This window comes from Monodon monoceros, unplaced genomic scaffold (genome assembly GCF_005190385.1).
Source record: "Monodon monoceros isolate NGI ecotype Baffin Bay Population unplaced genomic scaffold, NGI_Narwhal_1 Super_Scaffold_11, whole genome shotgun sequence".
Lineage (NCBI taxonomy): Eukaryota > Metazoa > Chordata > Mammalia > Artiodactyla > Monodontidae > Monodon > Monodon monoceros.
The window spans coordinates 15,407,983-15,433,338 of record NW_021703767.1 but is presented as its reverse complement, the minus strand read 5'-3'; the positions used below and the strand labels follow the sequence as shown (position 1 = coordinate 15,433,338).

At 39.7% G+C, this 25,356-nt stretch overlaps 1 non-coding gene and 1 pseudogene across 1 annotated transcript; one reads left to right on the top strand and one right to left on the bottom strand.

Annotated features, from left to right (window-relative positions):
- The first annotated feature begins 8,230 nt into the window (after positions 1-8,230).
- On the top strand, positions 8,231-8,337 carry LOC114891388. Its single transcript, XR_003792496.1, has one exon. It is a non-coding gene; the product is annotated as a U6 spliceosomal RNA (small nuclear RNA).
- Positions 8,338-16,551: 8,214 nt separating this feature from the next.
- On the bottom strand, positions 16,552-16,987 carry LOC114890175 (annotated as a pseudogene).
- Between the last annotated feature and the right edge of the window lie 8,369 nt (positions 16,988-25,356).

Here is a 25,356-nt window from a genome sequence, read left to right as displayed (position 1 = left end):
CATCCCCCAGCTCTCCTCCTCTTTTGTGTCCCCAGCTCCACATGCCTCTTCTTTCTCAGCACACCAGACACTGTCACTCCATGGGACCTTGGCCCAAGGGGTCCCTCTTCCCAGAATTCTCTTCTTGTAGCTACCTCTAAGAACACTTTTCCAGGTGACACTTACCCAGTGTCACCTTCTCAGTGAGGCTCCTCTAGTCAAGATTGCACCCTACCTCCAACCTACCATCCCACCTCCACCCTCTGTATCTTGTCCTTCATTTTCTCTTTCCATATCACCTGTCACCTTCCAACATACTAGAGAATTGGCTTATTTCTTTTGCTTCGTGTTTATTACCTGTCTCACTCCACTAGAATGTAAACATCTCAAGGGCAGGAGATTTACACACAAATCCTCGTCCACATTGCATCTCAAGTATCCTGGAATCCAAAAATATTTGCTGAGTGTTGCCAAAGGTGCTGTCCTAGAGTAGAGAAAAGGCCTGAGGAGTGAAAAAAAATGATCCCAAGGTGAGTTTTGGGAAATACAAGCAGTGGCCTACTTGGAAAGTGATTATAGTAGATCTTACACTGTTTGACTTATCAGTACTGTTGATCTTATGACACCAGCTCCACCAAGAATAACTGGGTTAAGACTTTGCAGTTGTGACATTTATGGCTTACTTCATCTAGGTTTTATTTTGCTTGCAAATAAGTCAATGTCTTAAAATGATTTTAACATGGGGAAAGGTCCACAGTAGTATACTTTGTTCTAGCCTTTTTTTATTCATACTCTGACTCTTTTCAATAGTTGTGGCTTTCTCAGAACTCTCTGCACCTTATCCTTTTTTCTTTCCAGCCGTAGGTGGCAGCACACCACTGCCTACAAACAGCTGCGTTTGTAAGTCAGAGCTGTTGGTCAGGAAAGAGCAGCTAATGAGTAATCGGTCCAAGCTGACTGGCAAATTAATGTCTTCATTAAGTGAACTAACCGGTTTCCTTTATAAACAAGGTCAGAGTATTTATAACCCAGTGCATTTCATAAAGCAAAATCCATCTACACTGATGTGACCTCACTAAGGTACCCATGATTGATCTGCATGGAGCATATGCAAAACCTCACTCGGAAAACCATCTTTAATAAGGACTGGTACCATTCTGATGTAATCGTTAATAAAAGGCACCCTTGCTATGCAGCCTCATTTTTCTCACATGAGGTAAATGAAGAAGTGAATACCTTAAACAGGAGCTACTATTATAAGATGATATTGGGTGGCCTGTTCCAAATTGAGTTCTTAGTAATAAAAAATAAAGTGTGATCCTTATTGATCAAATATATCTTCTGTCACTTAGGCTAGACAAAAACTTATTTCACATTTAGAGTACGCTGTACAGGTATAAAGTTTGATGTTTACCGTCTACTCTATGTCACATTTCGAGTGATTCAAATGCTTAGTGTTGCCATCATTGTCAGAGAACTATGTGAGAAGTTCAGAAAATCTTCTCACGAAGTGATCAGGCGTCAGGGACCTGGTAAATTTCTCTTTCTAGAACAGCGCTGTACAACAGAAATATAAGGCAAGCCACAAATATGAACTGTATGTGTAATTGTAAATTTTCTAGGAGCCGCATTGAAAAACGCAAGAAGAGAGGAAATTAATCTTAATTCTGTATTATAGTGTCTTTAACCCAATATATCAAAAGTATTTAGCGGGTAATCAATATAAAGACAACTGGGGTATCCTACATTCTCTTTTTCACTCTAAGTATTTGAACTCTGGTGTCTATTTTACACTCACAGCTCACCTCTGTTCAGACTAGCCTCATGTCCAGTGCTTGATATCCACGTGTGGCCAGTGGGCACTGTGATATCCAGCTCAGCTCTAGAGATTTAGTATCTGTTATGGATTCATTTGTGTCCCCTCAACATTCAGATGTTGAAGACCTAACCCCCAATACCTCAGGAGGTGACCTTATTTGGAGACGAGATCTTTACAGAGCTAATCAAGTTAAAATGAGACCGTTAGGATGCATCCAAATCCAATATGACTGATGTCCTAATAAAATGGGGGAATTTGAAGACAGACTCACACAGGGAGAGCGCCATGTGAAGATGAACACAGAGAAGGGGGTGATGTGCCTACCAGCCAAGGAGCACCAAAGATTGCTGGCAAGCTACCAGAAGCTAGAGGAGAGGCGTGGAACAACCTCTGTCTCACCGCCCTCAGAAGGAACTGACCCTGCTGTCACCTTGATCGTGGACTTCTAGCCTCCAGAACTGTGAGACAATACATTTCTGTTGCTTAAGTCACCCATTTTGTGGAAAGAAATACAGTTCCTGCTGTTGGTAGTGGGCACTTTGTTCCATCACTCTGCAGCTTTTCTTTTCCTACCTTGAACCTCTTCTCCTCTTTCTGCACTTTCTGCACTTTCCCCTCTGTTCTCACCACTCAGCCTCCCAGCATCCTCTCATGGAATCTCCTAGTATTTCGCTCCCATGCAGACAGGCTGGGAGTTTCCCCTTCAGTGAGCATGAGAGGGGCACATCCTGAGCAGTGAGTAAAGAAGGCTGATTTGCTTTAGGTCTCTAGCGGGGATAATATTACCCACTAGGCTGTCTCCCTAGAGCTGCTATAATGCAGGTCCAGTGCTGTTTGAGAAAGTGCTTTGAAAACCGTAAATAACTGCATAGATGAGAATGAGTGTTTTGTAGGTGGGATGAAGTGTTTCTCAAATTATTTTCATTTCTTCTCCCTTTAATTATCTGGGCTCCCCACTTCACAGAAGGAAATGAATCAAAGGGGAAAAGACCCTGACACTTTCTTGCCATCTGGCAGTAGTGCGCTTCTATTGGTTGTCTCTCCAGCACTTAATGTACCTTTCTGCAGACACTGCAGAAGCTCCCTCCTCCCCTATTCACAAACCAGGTGCTGTGGGTGACATGGATCCCACTCCATCTCTAGAAATGGGTCCCAACCTGTGTGTATATATATGTAGACACACATATTCTATTAGTCTGTTTCTGTTTCTCTGGAGAACCCTGACTACATCCACTGTTCTTATTAATTCATGGCAAGGGGTCATAGTGCTTAAAAAGATGAAAGGCAGGGCTTCCCTGGTGGCGCAGTGGTTGAGAGTCCTCCTGCCGGTTCAGGGGACACGGGTTCGTGCCCCGGTCCGGGAAGATCCCACGTGCCGCGGAGCGGCTGGGCCCGTGAGCCATGGCCGCTGAGCCTGCACGTCCCAAGCCTGTGCTCCGCAACGGGAGAGGCCACAACAGTGAGAGGCCCACGTACCGCAAAAAAAAAAAATACACAAGAGCAGGGACCCAGATTGACTAGAAAGGCCTCATTAGTTCCAGTGGAGGGGGAGTTCATAGGCACTCCCACTGACATTGGAGGAGGTCTGTGCACTGGGGTGAGCAGCCTGAACCTTCACCCAGCAGGGCAGTCCCACAGATACTCGCTCTGCCCAGGTGTCTCTTGGTAAAGGCAAGTAGAGGAACCAAAGCAATTACCTAGATAATTAAGGAAAAACAAACCTGTGTGTGGCAGGTAACTTGGGGAACTTCCACTCAATTTTCTAGGCAACCATTGGAATTCTTTGCCTCCCTGTTGTCAGCAGGAATGTGATCTGGCTCACAAGAGCTACTTTAACTATTATAATGCTCTCAGTTGGTAAATATTGCTTCATAGGGACTCCTCCTGTGCTCATCAATCTAGAGTTTGAAATAGCTCCATGGGAATCTCAGGGCTGTGTTGTTCCCACTGAGTCATGGCAAAACCCCCAGTAACTGCTGTGAAAACGTTAGGCTATTTGTGAAACTTTGGAAATCAGCTTCTGGCAACTCTTGTTTTGTGATTCCGGGTGAGATGAGACCTGCAACCTCACAGGCTGGGCAAAGGAAATTCCAGTTGTGATGGAGGCCAAGGAAGAAGATTTGCTGTCAGTCTCTATATGAGGCATGTGTTGCATCTTACCTACAACACCTTCCTATGAGGCAAGGTCCTACTACCCTCGCTTTAGAGATGAGAAAATGGAGCATCAACCAGGCACACACTGGTGAGTGACAAAACTAGAATTTCCACCCAGATCCTTTTGATTCCAAAGCTCTTTTTACTCTCCCAGTGGCTCTGGGAGAATCCAGGGCACCTATATTTTTAAAAAGCTCATAGTTGTTTCTGGTATCAGTTGGACTGGAAACTGTATGTTAAGGCGATGGTTCTCAAAATTTAGCATGTGTTAGAATCACCTGTAAGACTTGTAAACACACAGATGTCTGGTACCACACCTGGAGAGTCTGTCTGATTTGGGTCTGGGTTTGGGCCCAAGTATTTGCACTTCTAAACAGGTTCCCAAGTGATGCTGCTGCTGGTACCCAGGGACCACACTGTGAGAACCACCGCTACATTCGGGACCTCAGAATTTGTTGTGAAAATCAGCATAATGAGAATGAAATCAGATAACTACAAACTCACCTTAGAGAGAATGGTTCAGAATAAGTCCTGACTAATAGTAAAACTAACACAGTCTAGAGAGAATATGCCTATCATAGGCGGTTGGTCAGAAGAGAGGCATTAATTAATGGGGCAGAAAATATATCTGACAGTTTCCCTCTGAAGGGAAGAAGTGATGAAAGGGTCAGTTTCTACCTTTCCTTCTGATTCTCTGGACACCAAGCAACCTCGTGAACGTTAATTCAATTAGCTTATTTGATTAACTTATTTTGTTTTCCAGCTGTCTGATATCTGAAGGATGGTTTCAAGCAGGACTATTTTTCAGGACCACCGCTTTGCCTAATCTCTGCGGGTGCCATTCATATTGAATTCTGTGCAAATGGTGCCCCCTGGAGGAGCGGAAAAGAATATCATCCTAAGTGAAGGATCTAGCATTGTTGGTTAAACATGATTTATGCGCCCCTGGAGTCTACTCCTTTCACATTAGACTAGCAAAACTGAGGACCAGTCCCAGGGACCTATGAGAATACTCTCTCAGAGAGGCCTGCCCTTGAGAAAGATTTTCCTAGTCAATGTTCCAAGTAACCCAGGACCTAAAATTCTTGAAACAAGTGAAAATGGTAGGAGAAGGTCGTTAACAAATCCAAACGCTATCAGGATGTGTATCTTGCTTCTCTGTTTTGTGGGGATAAAATTATTTCAAGATTTGACTTACAAAGTAGGAATTGTGACTGAAACTGAAACCAATGTTTGTCTTCATGAGAGAGCAAGAAGTCTCTTGGTTGGAACCCTTTGGTACAGAAGGGTTAATCTACCATGAGCATAAAACCCGGAAGAGGCTCTGCATGAGACCCACCAATGCTCCATGTCTCATGACCCTCTTCTCCCCCACTGAAAGGTCAAACTTATCCTTTGTGTCCATGCTTTCCTATGACCTGCAAGTTTTCCAAGAACCCCTATATTCAAAGCATAGGTATACCACTTGACAGCTTTGTGTCCTTACTTAACCTTCCTGGGCGTTTGTTTCCTTATTTGTGGGATGATTATAAGGGTTACAGATAGAGAGATATAGATTGATAAAGCTGAGAGCAGTGATTGACACATCTTTGTGTTCTGTAAATGTTACTCGCTACTGTTATTGTTCAGACATGCTTGTTAAGAATGCCCTGTGAATGATTTGTACATGTTGGATATTTAAGGGATTGCAAAGTATTTAATTAGTGGAGATAGTATTGAGGGGTCCAATCCACATCTACAGTGGGTAGAGATAGAAAGGCATGGAGGATAGTTAGATAAGAGAACAAGTAGAGAGATGTGAACTCCAGAGGAGAGAGCTCATCTGGAAAGTAGGTTATCAGGAATATGTGATTCCAATCTGATGATATAGAAGGAGCTGTGAATGTGGGAGGCATATTTGGGAGAGAAAAAACAAATGTTGTTCATGCTTGTGTTACCTAAACTCTCCCCTCCCTTTTAAGGGTCATCTCCTTCTAATGAGAGTTGTTTATACTGCTGCTTGTAGACTACTAGGGTCCAGAAATCAATTTTTTTAACATCTTTATTGGAGTATAATTGCTTTACAATGGTGTGTTAGTTTCTGCTGTACAACAAAGTGAATCAGCTATACGTATACATATATCCCCATATCTCCTCCCTCTGGCGTCTCCCTCCCTCCCACCCTCCCTATCCCACCCCTCTAGGTGGTCACAAAGCATGGAGCTGATCTCCCTGTGCTATTCGGCTGCTTCCCACTAGCTATCTATTTTACACTTGGTAGTGTATATAGCCCATGCCACTCTCTCACTTCGTCCCAGCTTACCCTTCCCCCTCCCCTTGTCCTCAAGTCCATTCTCTACGCCTGCGTCTTTATTCCTGTCACTAGGTTCTTCAGAACCACAGAAATCAATTTATATGATCTGTGACCAGCATTAAAAAAAACAAAACAGAACAGAATATAAACAACCTGTGTCCATTCATTGCACATGGTGAGTAATATTGTTTTATAAAACTTTGCTCAGTTATGCATATACATGTGTATAGGGTCATGATGTACAATGTATTTTTTACTGTGGCTTTTGGTACAAGGAGTTTGAAAGTCACTGCTCTAGTGTATTCATTGGGGTGGGGAGTTTTCTCTGCTCTTGCAGGGTCCTCCTTACCTATTCTCCAGGCTGCTTTTTTCTCCCCAGACTTTTCTGAGCCAAAGCAGATACCTACTTGTTGCCTTCCTAGTGGGGCTGGAGGCTCAGGACACCTTCTAATGCAATCTTCCCACTTCTGCAAAATCCCAGAGATGATGGGTGAGCATGATGGGGATCTGTTCCCCTCTGTTTTTATTTTTATGACTCAGTCCCTTACTTATTTCAAACTTTTTATTCAAGTGTTGGAGAAACTATGAGAGAAATTATTTAAACTTTGCTGCTTAACTTTACTTTTCCTGAAGTCCAAGGAAGGAGTGTCCTGGAATTGAAATCCTGTGCGGGGCTCACTTCCTAGATGCTCCTGGTTTATCACTGTGATTCCCTGACCTCAGGGCCACATCCCTCACTGCAGGAGGGCTCTTCTTGCAATTTAAAACCTGCAAATATTTATTCATTTTGGGAGGAAAATGCTGCCTTGTACTCACAGAGTTCCATACATTTTCTATTTACTTCTGAATATTTTAAAAAAGCAGGTCAAGTTTAAAATATCCATTTCAGATCCATCTATCCCCTCCCCTCCTCCCAGCACTGGCCATGCTTTCCCAAGGAGACTTAGAGGAGGGAGAAAGCTTGGTCTGCTTTTTCACTCCTTATTCCCAATTTCTTGGGGGCACCTTTCTCCTTGATTGCAGAGGGGAGATGGAAAGGGATGAATCTGTCATTCCTGGTGTGCATTGGCCATCTCTTGGCTATTGCTTCTTAGGCTGAAATGGACCAAGTAGAGATGCCCACTGAGGGCAGGCATCCCAGGCTGCTTCCTTCTTGGGGTACATGTGTGAGTTCTTCACGGACCCTTCAGGATCGGGACAGGGCTCCACATCTTGTTTCCATCCAATGCCTTAACAAGGGAGATTAACTCTAGCTCAACCTCTTTGAATCCCACCGCAGCTTTCACCACCAGCAGTACACCCTGCTGTTTCCCATTGCTTGGGACATCCACCCTGTACGTGGCCCTCTTGTTTGGGGTACAGTAAGACAGCTTAAGCCCAGCTACCTTCTGCAGTGTCCACCTGAGTCACTGAAGACTCAGGTTTCCTTCAAATACCAAGTGGTAGGAGGGCTGGTTTCCCCACTGCTGGTCTCTCTCTCTACCCTGTTGGCTCTCCTCTCCCCTGCTCAGAGATGTTCAGAGAGTGGGCAGATCAGCATGTCTGCTCCATGAGCTGATGTCTCCCTGTGGTTCAAGATGCCTGTCTCCTCTTGTTTCTGACACCCCTACTGTCTATGAGAGCTCCCCATTTTTTCTTCCTCCATGGAAAACACCGAGGCTCTCAACTCTCTACTGATGACTCACAATAAGGAATCTCTCCTCCTTCTCCTCTTCCTGGTTTTCTGCTTGTTTGGGGTGGGGGGAATGGTTGAAAGCAGTACAGTTGGTTAAGTCTGGTCTATTAAAACGTCCTGGAGGGGTTCGTGCCTCCAGCTGTTGGCAGCTCTTCTTAGAATGGGAGGTGCTTGATGTGTCTTCGCTTTCTGCTCCAGGTCTTGGTCGCCAATTTTGAGACAACAGAATTAGTATCATCGACACCCCAGTGCACGTGGGACGAGAGATCCACATCATCTACCCTATCTATACTTTAAAGAGTTAAGTTGGGTGCTTGCTTCGGCAGCACATATACTAAAATTGGAACGATGCAGAGAAGATTAGCGTGGCCCCTGCGCAAGGATGAACCACAAATTCGTGAAGCGTTCCACATTTTTACAATGGAATATTACTCAGCCATAAAAAGGAACAAAATTGTACCATTTGTAGAGGCGTGGATGGACCTAGAGTCTGTCATACAGAGTGAAGTAAGTCAGAAATAGAAAAACAAATATTGTATAATATTGCTTATATATGGAATCTAGAAAAATGGTACAGATGACCTTACTGGCAAAGCAGAAATAGAGTCACAGATGTAGAGCACAAACTTATGGTTACCAAAGGGGGGAAGGGGGACACTTGGGATGAATTGGGAGATTGGGATTGACATACATACACTAATATGTATAAAATAGATAACTAATAAGAACCTGCTGTATTAAAAAAAAAAACTGCCTTTATATTATTTAGCCATTTTAGTAAACAATTTACCATACTTGTGGTATGTCGTATGTGAATTTTAGATATTTTTTCCCCAAATAGCATCTGTTAATTTACCACCATAGAAATAGGCTTAACTATTGTGAAAAATTCAAATGATAAAAAAGGTACATTAAATGTCCACCCCTCTCTTTTTAACCTAAAGCAGATGTTACCCTGGAAGGGGGCAGGGGCAAATTAACATATGAAGCGGTAAGGACAGTGTCTCTGCTCTGACCACACACCCAGAAGTACCCCTGGAATGTCCATCACCATGACCTCTTGGCCGAGTCAAGGGGGTAACTCACATTATCAGTGGGGGTGGCAGTTCTCTTGCTGAAGCTATCAGAATCAATGCCCTTCCTTACAGATGCAGATGTAGAGAATGGACTTGAGGACACGAGGAGGGAGGCAGGGTAAGTTGGGACGAAGGGAGAGAGTGGCATTGACATATATACACTACCAAATGTAAAATGGATGGCTAGTGGGAAGCTGTTGCATAGCACAGGGAGATCAGCTCGGTGCTTTGTGACCACCTAGAGGGGGTGGGATAGGGAGGGTGGGAGTGACGCTTAAGAGAGAGGGGATTTGGGGATATATGTATACACATAGCTGATTCACTTTTTTGTACAGCAGAAACTAACACACCATTGTAAAGCAATTATACTCCAATAAAGATGTTAAAAAAAATTAATTGCCCTTCTTTATCCTCTTTATTCTCTGCTCTGTCCTGGGCTCCCATTTCTGAAGCTTCTGCAGTGGCTTCAATTGCAGTGTTGACATATTCCCTTCCATGGCCACAGACCCCAGTGATTTGCCCTCCAACCTGTGCAATTGACATAGATGTGTGATTTCATAGCTTCCTCATGGCCCTCACTCATGAAGAGTACCCTCTTCTCACCAGGGGTACTTTTCTTTGATTTCTTCTTTCAGGTTTTCATGCCTTCCCAGCTCAGATCAAGCTTGAGACAAGTTACCCAGCACCTAAACTGAAAGGAAACAGCATACCTGCAAAACTACATCTGAAATCATTTATTCTTCGTAACCACTAGTTGGGGGTACCTCCTGACTCTCGCACTTTCAAGTGGGGGTAATATTCAAAATACATATTTAATGACCAGTTGTCTTGGGCACCATGATGGAATGGGGAACTGACCAATTGGTATGGTCAAACCAGTGCATACAGGCTGAATATCAGATTAGACAGGGGTCCCAAACAGGCAGGCCTCTGGGCCATGTTGCTGGTAGATTAGTTTTGTTGGGTATGCTGAGTGGTTTTGAAATCTGTTTCTGAGCCTAGGCACGCACTAGGCACTGTTTCTGATCTAGGCACGCACTCTCCCATTTTCAGTCTGCTATCCTGTGTCATGTCTTAGAGTTTTTGCTGGCTTTGTTTGTTTGCTTTGTTTGTTTTGTTTTTTAAAATGTCTTACTATATTTTTAATTAAAATTTTTTTTCATTTTAACAGTTTTTAATGAAAGTTATGTAAAAGATTATTTCTGCATCTTCTCAATTGTTTCTTCCTTATATTTGCCCTTTTCCTTTCCTACTTGGCAAGATTTGACTTTACGCTCAAGGATCTTTTTTTGGTCTTTGCCCAGTTTAGTTTAGTAATAACCTCCTTCCTGGGGTGAATACTCGCATGCTCAGTTGTGCCATCAGCCTTCTCCTGCTGCACTCGTATGGTGTAGATGACAGATTTCTTCCTGGAAACCTGGACTACTTTGCCAATTTGCTGCCCTTTGTAGCACCCTCGCACAACCTGAACTTCGTCCTTTCGGATGGGCATGAAGCAAACATTGTACTTCTGCCTCAGCTCTTTGGAAAAAGGGGAAGATGTATATGTATATGTATAACTGATTCACTTTGCTGTACAGCAGAAACTAACACAACATTGTAAATCAACTATACTCCAATAAAAAGTAATTTAAAAAATAAAATAATGAAAACTGTGCAGTATAAAAAAATATAGTAAGATCGCTGGCTTTGTTGATTTATCTTACTGTTGCTTCCTAGAAAGCATCTGCCTGTGCCATACTCTTTTCAAACCTTTCCTTGTGGTCCCGTCTCTGTCCAGGGGCTATTCACTCCAATTTGTCTCTTAAATGATCCCAGATTGTCGTTGCTTGGAGAGGCCCTCATACCTGTGGGAACTGTACGATACCTCCTCTGGTTGCTGGGCCTAAATTTCCACAGAGGTGGGCACCCCATTCTGGATCTGAACTACATCAATATTGCAGCTACTCATTAAATTATAATTAACTTGGAAATGAGAGACTAAACATAGAAACAGACAAAGGCCAGACCCTATATAAAAATAGAACTCTGACCCACAACCTACAGCAACCTGCCAAGGAAACCAACCCTTTCATTGACAATAAACAGTCCAGGAAGCCAGCCTGCCATAAGTCAGACTTGTTAGAATTCAGACTACTATAATAACAATCTAAGAAGCTAAACAGTAACTTCTGTAACAGCCAGCCCCAAATGGGCAGGATTTGATTAAATCCTTCCAACTTAGGACCAACTAGAGAAAAACAAATATGCACACCCCTAACCAATCACGTAAGATACCTTGCTATGAGTTATCGCGCCTCCAGCTTCCCCAAGCCCACAGCCTCCAATCAGGGTACACGTGAAGCCTCCCTTTTTTGTACAATCAAGCTTTCCTACTCCTCTGCCTGCCTTTGCATCTTTGCCAAGATGCAAGTGACAGTGGCTGACTCACTTCTTATCCGGGTTCTGAAAAAATAGCCTTTGATTTTTCTCATTTGGTTGGTCTTTATTTCCACAGAAATAAAGTCAATTCTAACTATTTAGATATGATAATAATAATAAAGACCTTCAATAAAATTTAAGTAAGTTACGGTAGAGAGGGAAAATAAGAATTTTTTGTATTCCGTAAAAGTTTAAGGTGGGCGGTGTGGAGGGAGGAGAATGTTCCCTTTAGCATCTTTTGAATGTCTTGGGTTCAATTTTCTGATTTTTCCTACTACCACCAAAATTTGTAATAAAACAGCTGACCATAAAATGTTGAACTTTGTTACTTTTAAGCTGAAAATTTTTTTGAAGCTTAAGGCAGTTATTTCTGCAAAAGATGACTTTTGGGTTTATTAATTAAAAAGAAGGCAGGGAGTATTTGAAATATTATCATCTGAGGGACTTTATTCTACATTTATAAATACAGTCTCACCACAATTAAGAGAAATTGAAAAGAGTTTGAAATATGGTGATAGCTTAAAACTGAAAATAATTCTTTTTAACATGAATAATTGTCCTACCAGTTTTATAACCTAATAAAAATCATAGTAGAAGAAAAATCCTGGGCATTTTAATTATGAGAAATCACATGTATTCTGGGAAATTAGAAACATAACACACATATTCGTACTTCAGAATCCTCATTCTAGAAATTCTTTCCCTGGAGATTTTCCAAAGAACTGGATTCCATGATCTGGCTTCTCTTCAGTACCCAGTAAACAGAGCTCAGTAAGAGGCATACCTGATTTTGAGTCCAAGTTTAGCAACAATATATTTCACATTTAAACCGAGATGCAGAGTAGAAATTCAGTCTTTGGACATTGTTTCCCTTATGTTTGTTCCTTTAAAAATATAGATTTTTCTTCTATACTCTAGACAGAGGCAGAGGAGAGAATACCCTTGTAATTTTTTCACTTTCTAGTAACCCCTTTAAAGTTAACTGTAGTATCACTTAGATACATACACATTACTCGTATTATGATTTAAATCCTAAATCCTTCAGAGAATTCCCCAAATACTCTCTTTCTGGGTGTCTCCATTGGTTGGTGTGCTTTGAAGAAAAGGACATCAAAGGTGTTCAATTAGCACTTGTTGACAGATTGACTCAACGCAAAGCAATGTTAAATTAACCTCAATTTGGAAGATGTGCTGAAACAATAACAGTCATTTAACACTTGTTTTGTTAACACTTGTTTTGTATTATCTGGCCTGTTTCACCCCACCTCCATGTTTTCTGTAATGAATTCACATTGACTGTGTGTCCTTTGATTTCTTAATTATTCACTTTCCTTCTTGTGTAAAATGAGAATGTCTCCTACTCACTCAGCCCTAGGTTTTTAAGAATTAGAAGAACCTGCAGTGTTCCCCCAAATTTACCCTTTGTTTGTGGGCATGACACTCCTCTACTTTTCACAAACTTTCCTGTGCACAGGTGTCACCTGGAGGACTTATTAAAACTTGGAGTGCTACCCTAGAGCATCTGATTCCATAGGTCTGGGATGGGGCCCAAGAACTTGCATGTTTAACTAGTTCCCACGTGATGCAGCTGCTCCCTGTCGCAGGACCACACATTGATACCTACTGCTATTACAAGAAGTAAGAATTCCGCTGTGTGTGTGTGTGTGTGTGTGCGTGTGTGTGTGTGTCAGAGGTGGTGGCAATGGTGGTGGTGGAGGTGGTAGTAGGGGTACGGTTTGACTGGGGCAGAGTATGGACATAGGAAAGCTTGCAGGTGTAGATCATTGTGAGGAAGCTGCGGGGTGTTCTGGAATGAGCCCAGGTCCCAAAGGTGTGAGAGGGGAATTGAGAAAGAGAAAGCCTGATGTATTCCTGACCTCTGGATGCTTCTCCCATTTGGATTTCATTGGAATGAAACTCCTAAATGGTTTAGGCGCCAGAGGGGCTGCTAAATTGTCACGTCTCAGACACACATACAATATTGGTATCTGCAGTTTATGCTCTCAGACTACATATTAAAACTCTGTGCGGTGGTGGAGTAGCTAGATAAATATTTGTACATTTGACTGCACCCAGACACTACTTATGTTTCCTTATTCTTCTGTTTTGTCTCAAGAAATCTGAGTCAGATGGTGTAATTGGTTGTGAAGCTTAATCCCATCATCATAGTCATTCACCTGCTTAAAGATGGGGGTGTGTGGATGATTTAGCACGTCTAGTAATCTGTTTATTCCCTCCCAAATGGTAAAGACAAGAAGCTCTTCACAGATTGCTGGATGGCTCCAGTTATTATGAATTCTTACAAAGACACGGCAAACAGGCAAGTGTTAGTTCAGCAGAATAACAATACACATTGATATTTGGATCATTCTTGCATAGTATAAAATTGCAAGTGATTTCAGGTTCTGAAAGGACTTTATAAGCCTCAGGTCTCAACACTCAGATTTTAATGGCACATAGTCTTTTTCATTTCAACTTTGTTTAAAATATCTTATTACAGAAAATTTCAAACATATCCAGAATTAGAGGGAAGCATATCGTGATGGTACTATCACCCAGCCCCAATAATTATCAATATTTTGCCAATTGTGTTTAACCAGTCTGCACTCCTGGGCCACAGAAATTTCACTTATAAATACCTCATTTCTAACAGGTAAAGGCTTTAGAACAATATAACCACAATAGTATTATCACACCTAACAAAATTATTATTTGAAATATTATTCCAATCCGTGTTCAAATTTCTTCGATTGTCTCAAAATTTGTTAATTGTCCTATTTGTTCAATCAGGACCCAAACAAGGTCCTTTACAGAATTTGGTGATTTATCTCTTATGTCTCTTATCATTTAGCAGTTTCCTCTCCTTTTTTTTTTTTAACCAAGACATTTATTTATTGAAAAAATGAGTCATTTTTCCTGTTGATTTTCTGCATCCTGGACTGTTTTGGTTATATCTCTGTGGTATTGTTTAACTTGTTTCTACAGTCCTATATTTCTTGTTAACTTGTAGCTGAGTCTAAAACATGAAATTTAGGCTTAATTATGCTGGGGGTGGCAAGAATATTTCACAGGCAGTGTGGGTACTTGCTATTGTATCACATCAAGAGGGATGTAATACCTGTTTGTCCCACTTTTAGTGATGCTAAGATTGATCAGTGGGATTTAGGTGTCAACCTTTTCCTAATGGTCTTAGCAGCCATTGAGGATTATTGTATAGATCCATTATTTCACTGGGGTTGCAAAATGACATTTTTCTAAGTCAATCGTGCTTTCTGAATTAGTTGGACTTCTTTATCTGGTTAATATGAAAAACAGTTTATAAAGGAGAGGCAAGATAAATGCTTGATTCTGTACCTTAATCTAATTTCAGAATAATGAGCCTAGCAATATATATATATATATATATATATACACACATATATTTTTATTTATTTAATTAAAGTATAGTTGATGTGCAATATTATATGTTATAGGTGTAAAATATAATGATTCACAATTTTAAAGGTTATACTTCATTTATAGTTATTATAAAGTATTGGCTATAGTCCATGTATTGTACAATATATCCTTGTAGCTTATTTTATACATAGTAGTTTGTACCTCTTAATCGCATACCCTTATATAGTCCTTCCTTCTCCTCACTGGTAACCACTAGTTTGTTCTCTATATCTGTGAATGTGCTTCTTTTTTGTTATATCACTAGTTGATTTTTTAGTTTCAACTTATAAGTGATATAATACAGTATTTGTCTTTATCTGACTAATTTCATTTAGCATAATACCCTCCAACTCATCCATATTATTGCACGTGGCAAAATTTTATTCTTTTTTACGGCTGAGTAGTATTCCATTGTTTATGTGTACCACATCTTCTTAATCCATTCCTCTGTTGATGGACACTTAGGTTACTTCCACATCTTGGCAATTGTAAATAATGCTGCTATGAACATTGGGGTGCATGTATCTTTTTGAATTAGTGTTTTCAGTTTTTTTGGTTTTTTTTTTTTTGGATATATAAACCCAGGAGTGGAATTGCTGGGTCATATGGTAGTTCTATTTTTAGTTTTTTGAGAAACCTCCATACTGTTTTCCACAGTGGCTGCACCAATTTACATTCTCACCAACAATGTATGAGAGTTCCCTTTTTCCACATTCTTGCCAACATTTGTTTTTTGTGTTCTTTTTTTTTTGTGTGTGTGTTCTTTTTGATGATAGCCATTCTGACAGTGTGAGGTGATATCTCATTGTGGTTTTGATTTTTTTTCCCCTGATGATTAATGATGTTGAGCATCTTTTCATGTGCTTGTTGGCCATTTGTATATCTTCCTGGGAAAAATGTCTATTTATGGTTCTGTCCATTTTTTCTTTCAGGTAAAAATTATGTTTTCCTTTTAATTGACACAGTTTCCTCTCTCGGTGCTACTTTGGTAATGATTAGGTCCCCACCTCTCAAGAACATTGCATCTGAACAGGCTGAGACAGAGCCAGTGTGAACACAGGCCCCCAACCAGGGCTTTTGGAATAACAAGAAGAGCAAAAACTAGCCTTTCTCTTCACTTACAAAGGGAGTCACTCAGAGGGTCCAAAGCTCTGCTTTCCAAACTAGAGAACCTGGAGCTCAATGCAAAACTGGAGAGCAAAATGTATCAGAAATGAAGCATAGTGCTTCCTCAGATACTCAAGGTCTGATCATCCCTCCTCTTCTACAAGAAATAGTCCCACTCCAACATTTTTAAAGAAAGATGTTTTGTTTCTGTTTCACTTTCCAACTGGGTGTAAAATCTACTAAAAGGGATACAATGAATCAAAATAAATCAGCTCACTCACAAGAGACACTCCCAGATAATGATTTTTTGGTTGCTGAGATTATTCAGCATATTATTTCAAAGTGGCAAAATTCAGGACAATCTGAGAAAAGAATTCAAAAGTGGCAGCTACATTTGCTGATATGTCCATGTGAGACACACAGACACACAACCCCATTTTTCAGTGTATATGTCAAGGGGCCAAGACCCCGATCAGCACAATAAGTTTTTGTACATTACAGTGCACAGCAAAACAGAAGGAAAGACACTTTCTCGGAGAGGTTCATAGTGCTCTGAAGGAGGCTGGAGCCCAGCACCCCAGAGCCATCATTAGCTGGATCCCTCCTCTTCTATGGTTGCAGTGGCCTCAGAGGCAGCTGTTTCCTCTAAACGATCCCCTGGCTTCTCCTCTTCCTTTTGGAAATAGAGGTCTGGGTACTTCTGCATGCACCCCTGCATGGCCCAGAACTGGTCTACACAGTCTGACCCCTTGACATCCTCCATGCTGTAGAGGAATCAGGAAAAGGCCACCTTGAAAAGTTTCCCACACGGACCACTGGCCATCCGCCCAAGGCATGGGCAGTTCCAGTTGATATCTCCATTTGGCAGGATCAGTCTCTTCTCCTCATACAGATCATTGGGGTCTGTATGAGGAGAAGAGACCCCAGCTCCAATTGGCCACCAGCTCCAATCTGCTTGGAGTTTCATAGTCTTCTTTGGTGACAAATATGATTCAATCCTTCCCTTCCTGCTGGCAGTAGATCATGATGCAGGCTGGTGCTTCGACCGCACAGCAATGGCGGTGGTGGCCTCCAGGTTCTGTCCATTTTTAAATCAGGTTGTTCTTTTTGATATTGAGTTGTATGAGCTCTTTATATATTTTGGATATTAACCTCTTATTAGTCATATCATTTGCAAGTATTTTCTCCCATTTAGTAGGCTGTCTTTTCATTTTGTTGATGGTTTCCCTTTCTGTGCAAGAACTTTTAAGTTTAATTAGGTCCAATTTATTTATTTTCTCTTTTGTTTCCTTTGCCTTAGGAGAGAAATCCAAAAAAATATTGCTATGATTTATGTCAAAAAGTGTTCTGCCTATGTTGTCTTCTAGGAATTTTATGGTTTCAGGTCTTATATTTAGGTCTTTAAACCATTTTTGTATATGGTGTGAGGAAATGTTCTAATTTCACTCTTTTACATGTATCTGTCTAGTTTTCTCAGCACCATTACTTGAAGAGTCTGTCTTTTCTCTATTTTACGTTCTGTCTCCTTTGCTGCAGATTAATTGACGATAAGAGCATACGTTTATTTCTGGGATCTCCATTCTGTTCCATTGATCTATGTGTCTGTTTTTGTGACAGTAACATGCTGTTTTGATTACTGTGGCTTTGTAGTATAGCCTGAAGTAAGGGATCATGATACCTCCAGTTGTGTTCTTTTTTCTCAAGATTGCTTTGGCAATTCAGGGTCTTTTGTGTTTCCATATATATTTTAGGATTATTTGTCCTAGTTCTGTGAAAAATGTCATGGGTATTTTGATAGGTGTTTTGTTATTTTTGTAGATTGCTTTGGTTAGTGTGGACACTAACAATATCAGTTCTTCCAATCCATGAACATGGGCTATTTTTCCATTTCTTTGGATCATCTTCAATTTCCTTCATCAATGTTTTATAGTTTTCAGAGTTAAGGTCTTCCATTTCCTTGGTACATTTATTCCCAGGTATTTTATTCTTTTTGATGTGATTTTAAATGGGATTGTTTCTTGCTTTCTATTTATGATTGTTCATTATTAGTGTATAGAAAAGCAATAGCTTTCTATGTATTAATCTTGTATCCTAAAACTTTACTGAATTCATTTATTAGCTCTAATAGTCCTTTGGTATAAATTTTAGGGTTTTCTACATATAGTATCATGTCATCTGTAAATAGTGATAGTTTTACTTCTTCCCTTCCAATTTGGATGCCTTTTACTTTTTTTCTAGTCTGATTGCTGTGACTAAGACTTCCAATACTATGTTAAATAGAACTGGTGAGAGTGGGCATGTGTGGTTTGTTCTTGACTTTGGATAAAAAGCTTTCAGCTTTTCATTGTTGAGTATGATGTTAGCTGTGCGTTTGTCATAAATGGCCTTTATTATTTTGATATATGTTGCCTCTATATCAACTTTGATAAGAGTTTTTATCATGAATGGATGTCGAATTTTTCTGCATCTATTGAGAAGATCATGTGATTTTTATCCTTCCTCTTGTTAATGTGGTGTATCACACTGATTGATTTGTGACTGTTGATCCATTCTTGTATCCCTAGAATGTATCCCTTGTATCCCACTTGATCATGGTGCATAATCCTTTTTAATTGTTGAATTTGGTTTGCTAATGTTTTGTTGAAGATTTTTGCATCTACATTTGTCAGAGATATTGACCAGTAATTTTCTTTTTGTGTAGTGTCTTTGTTTGATTTTGGTATTATGCTAATGGTGGCCTTGTAGAATGAATTTGGGAGTGTTACCTCTTCTTCAATTTTTTGCAATATTTTGAGAAGGATAGGTATTATCCCTTCTCTACATGTTTATTAGAATTCCCCTGTGAATCTGTCCACTCCTGGACTTTTGTTTGCTGGGAATTTTTATTATTATTATAAATTCAATTTCACTGCTAGTTTTTGGTTTGTTCAAGTTGTCTATTTCTTCCTGATTCATTCTTGGAAGGTTGTATGTTTCTAGAAATTTGTCCATTTCTTCTAGGTTGACCAGTTCGTTGGCATATAACTGTTTGTAGTATTCATTTATGATTTTTTTTGTATCTCTGTGATACCAGTTATTATTTCTCCTCTTTCATTTCTCATTTTGTTTATCTGTGTCCTCTCTTCTTTTCTTGATGACTTTAGCTAAAAGTTTATTAATTTTGTTTATCTTTTCAAAAAAACAGCTCCTGGCTTTATTTTTTCTATTTTTTTTAGTCTCTAATTTATTTCCTCTCTGATTGTTATTATTTCCTTCTTTATGCTTACTTTGTGCTTTATTTGTTCTTCTATTTCTAATTCCTTTAGATGGTAAGTTAGGTTGTTTGACATTTTTCTTGTTTCTTAGGGGCAGACCTCTATCCTTGTAAACTTCCCTCTTAGAATTGCTTTTGCTATGTTTCATAGGTTTTGGAAAGTTGTGTTTCCATTTTTATTTCCCTCAAGGTATTTTCTGATTTTATCTTTGATTTCTTCATTGAGGGGTTTCTAGTAACATGTTTAATCTCTTCATTTTGTGTTTTTCCCATTCTTCTTGTAATTGATTTCTAGTTTCATACTGCTGTGATTGGAAAAAATGATTGATGTAATTTCTATCATCTTAAATTTGTTGAGACTTGTTTTGTGACCTAACATGTGATTTATCCTAGAGAACACCCCACATGCACTTGAAAAGAATGTGTATTCTGCTGTTTTTAGATGGAATGTCCTATAGATATATATTAAGTTCAACTGAACTAATGTGTCATTTAAAACTATTATTTCTTTGTTGATTTCCTGTTGGATGATTTGTCCATTGATGTAAGTGAGGTGTTAAAGTCCCCTACTAATATTGTAATATTGTCAATTTCTCCCTTTATGTCTGTTAATATTTGCTTTATATATTTACATACTTCTGTATTATGTGTATAATACAGAATTTTTTTGTATATTTGTTAATGAGTGTTATATCTGTTAATGAGTGTTATATCCTCTTCCTTTATTGTTAATGAGTGTTATATCCTCTTCCTTTATTGATCCTTTTATCATTATATAATGCCCTTCTTTGTCTTTTGTTACAGAATTCATTTTAAAGTCTGTTTTGCCTGATATAGTATTGCGACCCCTGCTTTCTTGTCATTTCCATTTGCATGAAATATCTTATTTCATCCCTTCATTTTCAGTCTGTATGTGTCTTTAGCTCTGGAGAGGGTCTTATGTAAGCAGCATATAGGTAGGTCTTGTTTTTTTTTTTTAATCTAATTAGCCAGCCTATGCCTTTGATTGGATAATTTAGTCCACTAGCATTTGGTGGGTATGTACTTATTGCCATTTTGTTACTTGTTTTCTGATTCCCATCTCAATTTTAAGAGGATTGTTCTTAAGCTCAGTATATAACTGCTTTTATATCATTTTGGTTATTTTTAAAATAATGTACTTAGAACTAACATATGCTTCTTATAGAAAATTTAGAGAATAAAGACTCACATAAAGATGAAAATGAAAATCACCTGTATTCTCCCCACTCAGAAGTACCCTTTAAACATTTTGTTGAGTTTCCTTCTATTTTTTTTCTCTTAGGTACATCATTAAACTTTCATGGTCTACCATTATAATCACCCCCTCACATGTAGTCTCAACCCCTCTACTACTCTCACCTTCATCACACATGTCTAGTAAAACCTCAACCCCCCCCATCTTCTCTGCACCTGTGTCTGAGTAGCTGAATGTTACTGGAGAATATATAACTGAATTGATGTTTCCTTAATTTGATTATCTAAAATCACAACTTGCACATACTACGACCCAGAAACCCACTTATATTTCCCAGAATGATTTTATATGTTCTCCTCAAACCACCCACAACTCCTCCCTATTTTACCCTCACTCAGCTGTTGTCCTTGCCTCATACTTAAGTGAAATAAAAGCCTTCAGATGATAACTCTAAAATTTCTAATGCAAACTTTACAAAGACTACCCTCATCAGCAGTTATCTTCACTTTTTCCCTTCTGTCATTATGGAGAGCCCTTTCTTCATCTTAGCCAATTCCAGGCCCTCCCTTATCCTATGGATCCAGTGCTCTTTGACCTTTAAAAACACTTCACTTTGGTTATCCACTCTCCTTTTATCAAATTTTCTATTCTTTACCATATCAGTTTTGTAACCATATTCTAATTTTCCAACTTTATCTTAGAAACAACACCAAAAACAAACAATCAAACCTTAGTTCCATAGCTCCCTGAAGATTGGTTTCACTCATTTCCCCATTATCCTGCATAACCAAACTTCTCAAGAGTTGTTAAATGTATTAGTTCCACCTCCTTAACTTTTCTTTAATCCATTCTAATATGGTTTCCACATTGCCCCACGACTATACTGAAATTTCTTGTCTCAGGATCACTGACAATGGTCACACAGCCATTTGCCATCTACACATCTCTGTCCTCTTACCCACCCTTTGAGCATTTGATGGGATTGGCCATTTACTTCCTGAAACACTCTCTTCTCTTGGCTATCATTACACTACTGTTTCCTAGTTTTCCAAATGCACTGGCTTATTACATCAGTTTCCTTTTCCAGCTAGCTCCTACGCCTCCTCTGAAGTATTGGCAGTCCTCTGGTTTAAGTTGTGGATCCTCTTCTCTTCTTTTGCTTTTTCTCCCTGAGTGATCCTATTAATTCCCAGTTTTTAAAAAATCAGTATGACTAAAGACTCCAAACTTTATATCTCCAACCTAGATAATTTTTTTTCTGAGTACCATATACAATTTTGCTTACCTGATAGCTCAACCTGTATGTCTTACAGACACTTAAATCATATACATCTAAGATAAAACTTCTCATTTCTCTTCTGCAAGTGAATCCCTCCCCTATCTGTTCTATCCAAATAAATGGCACATTATCCTTTAGTTGCTCAATTCAGAAACCTGAGTCAGTCCTGATTTTCTTTTCCCATAACCCTTATCCAAAGCATTGGTAACTTCACTTGATTCTACTCCCCAAAATATCTTGACTCTGTCTTTTCTCCATCTTCTTGGCTCCTGGTCATAGCCCATCCTTCACAGACTATGTTGACATCTCTTTGATGTCTCTCTGATTCCACATTTGTTCCTCTACAATCCATTTCCACATCACAAGCACGAGTGATCATCTTCTAGAACATAAATTAAACATTCCTTAAAAACTGTAAGTGGCTTTTCGTTATACTTGTAACAAATTCAAACTCTTTACAAGAGCTGGATGGCTCTATAGATCTACCTCATTTGTCTCTGCTGATCTCTCCAACCTCAGGCTGCACTACTCCATCACTACACCAAAGCCACTCTTTTTCAAACACATCCACATCTTTCCCACCTCAGGATGTTCATACATGCTGTTCCCTCTGTTCTTTTCTCTCTACTCTTGCCTTGTTTGACTTCTTGTCTGTTGGAAATCAGCTTAAATATTGTCTTTTCTGCAGATGCCTTTTCTGGCCAGTCTAACTAAAGTAGGTAGAATTTCTATTCCATCCATCTGTGAGTGAAGTGATCTGAATATCCTCAAATGCCAATTTTTAATCTTTTCTCAGAAAACAATTTCTTCCCCTATTAGTGCTATAAATCCCAGTGATCTATTCTTGGAAAAGCCAATTTAAATATGAAATACTGACTGTGATATGATAACAGTTGCATGACAATAGACTTGGATTCAAATTTGAATTTGGACTTGTTACTTTTAAAATCAGCTCTTTCCTCTTCTGTTTCTTAATAAGCAGATAGATGATAAATCAAAAAGAATGGAATAAAGGGGAGATACAGTACAGTTGCTGAATGATAAGACAGCCTCGTAAAACTTCTTGCATTTAAGGGCAGAAGAATCATGAGGGAGAGGGGCAAATATTCCTTAAATGCTTGCTCTGTATTAGGGCACTATACTAGATACTTAACTAACTGTTCTGACTTTAGGGCACTGCTAGGCCAAAGCCAGGGACTACTAACTCATAACATTTTAGAATTGGAAAGAATCTCACAGGTCATTTATTATGTAATGAACGAACCCATTATGAGATTCCTCTAGTAATACGTGATCTAGTGCTCTCCCAGTCTACCCTTGAACTCTCTACTTCCCACTGAAGCTCATTCCATAGTTAATAATTCTAATTACCAGAAAGTTTTAGCTTAATGGCATATAAATCTGTCTCCATGTAACTTCCACTCACTATTCCTGTTTCCATCCCCTGCAGCCAAACAGAGTGAGATGTCTCAGTCCACCCCATGCGTCTTCCAGGTATTAGAAGTTGGTCATCAAGTCACCCTCGGGGCTCCTCCAGGCCAGATGTTATCAGTTGGGTTTGGACTTAGAGTTAGAGTGACTTGAGGCTGATTGGCTACAACCAGGATTCCTGCAGACTTCCTCCCTTCATTTTTCCCTGTGCCTCTGGGCCAAGTGTACATAGTTGAGATCATTTCACAGCCCCTTCTCTCTAAATAATGACTTCTTTAGGCATAAGGCTGCTCCTATTATTATTGTCCATAGAATACCTGTTCTTTAAATGTCAGCATAGTACTTGTGCTATATGTATATTAACTTTAATCCACACAATATCCTTGGATGGTAGGTACTAGTTTGAAACATATGAAATTGTCATTTTTATTGTTTAAAAATGGTTGAATATCAGTGACTTCAAATGGTGCATTTATGATTAATCTGATTTTATAGATGAGAAAAGCAGAGCCTTGCACATGTGATATATCCTGTTCAAGGCCACAAAGCCAAGAGCAGGGTGAGGTCTACCCCTACATCAGTCTAGCTCAAGAGGTGGCTCGTTTGCTGCATGTGCTGCTTCTTTATGTATCACCTTGCCATTGCAGATGGGAGGATTCAAGGTAAAGACAGAGGCCACAGTCTTTTGTAATGTAGCATGGCAGAGTGGAAAGGAAACATTTGAGATAGTTGTATATTTGCTAAATACGTATATTCCAGCACTTATTATTTGTGTGGCCTTGAGAAAGTTACCGAACCTCCCAGAAACCCAATGAGTGTATCTCTAAAATTGGGTTATTAATATTTAACTTGCAGTGCTTGTACGAGGATTCAGTGAGTTGACGTTCTATCAAGTTCCCACCCAATACCTTCCTGTTGCCTGGCATATCGTGCTGTATGGTCTCAGCCCACTAACTCTTTCTTTCTCCTACATCAAGGGACCGCTAACTTCTCCCTAAAAGGCCAATAGTAAATATTGCAGGCTTTGTTAGCCAAGAGGAAATATCCTCATCTCTTTAAGAACCTGTTCTCACTAAAAGGCTATAGTTATCTGAAAACTTTGAAAAATGTAAAATCTATTCTTAGCTCACAGCCCATACCAAAACAGGTAGGTTAGGGGGCTGGAGTTTGCCAGCCCCTACACTAGCTGATTATTATGTAGTTTCTTCTCTCTTCTCAAGTCTCCAGCAGCTTCTAACTCATGCTCACTCTCAATGATTACATTGCTTCTTCTTTCATTGAGAAAATAGAAGCAATCAGAAAAGATGTAGCAGCAGTTCCCCTTGCCTTATTTATTGTGCCTGAATTCCCCTCCTTGTCCCTATAGCTAAGGGTCTCTCTGGGCTCCTGACACAATCTAGCCCTTCTGCTTGTGCACTTAATTCCATTGTCTCCTACTCTCAGGAACATTGCTCTAACAATTCTCCCCTAGCTCCTTCAAAGCACTAACATTTCTTCCTCCATTGAATCATTCCCATCAGTGAGCAAACATGCTATGATTTTTCCCATCTTAAGAAAACTCTCCCTCGACCCTACCTCCTCCTGCACTTACCACTCATTCCCCATTTCTTGCAGTAAAACTCCATGAATGAATTAGGTATCTAGGCTAACTCTAATTTCTCTTTTCTCATTCTTTCTTCACTATCACCCCATCAGTAATGGACTCCAGGTTGTTTACATGAATGAGCAGTTCTCAGTCCTCATCTAGTCTGATTTATCAGCAGCGTTTGCCACAGGATCATTCCTTTCTCCCTGAAACCCTCCTTCATGTGCCTTGTTGGGTACTAGACTCTACTTCTTTTCCTCCTTAATCACTGCTGCTTCTTCTCAGATTCTTTGCTTTTCATCTTTATCTCAGGGATGAGTCCTTAGATCTCTCCTATTTTCTGTCTACATTCTGTCTTGTAATGATCTTATATAGCCTTATCTGTACGTTATGACTTCAGTATGTATATTTCCACCCTAGGCCATTTCCTGAACTCCAGGTTTTTATATCTGACTGTCCATTTAACATCTCTACTCTGATATCTAATTGGTGTCTCAAACTCACCATGAGTTTGAGCTCCTGATATCCCCCATCAACAAAATAGCCTTCTCTTCTAGTCTTTCTCATTTATGTAAACTGCAAGTCCATTCTTTCAGTCACTCAGGCTAAAAACCTTAGCTTTATTCTTTA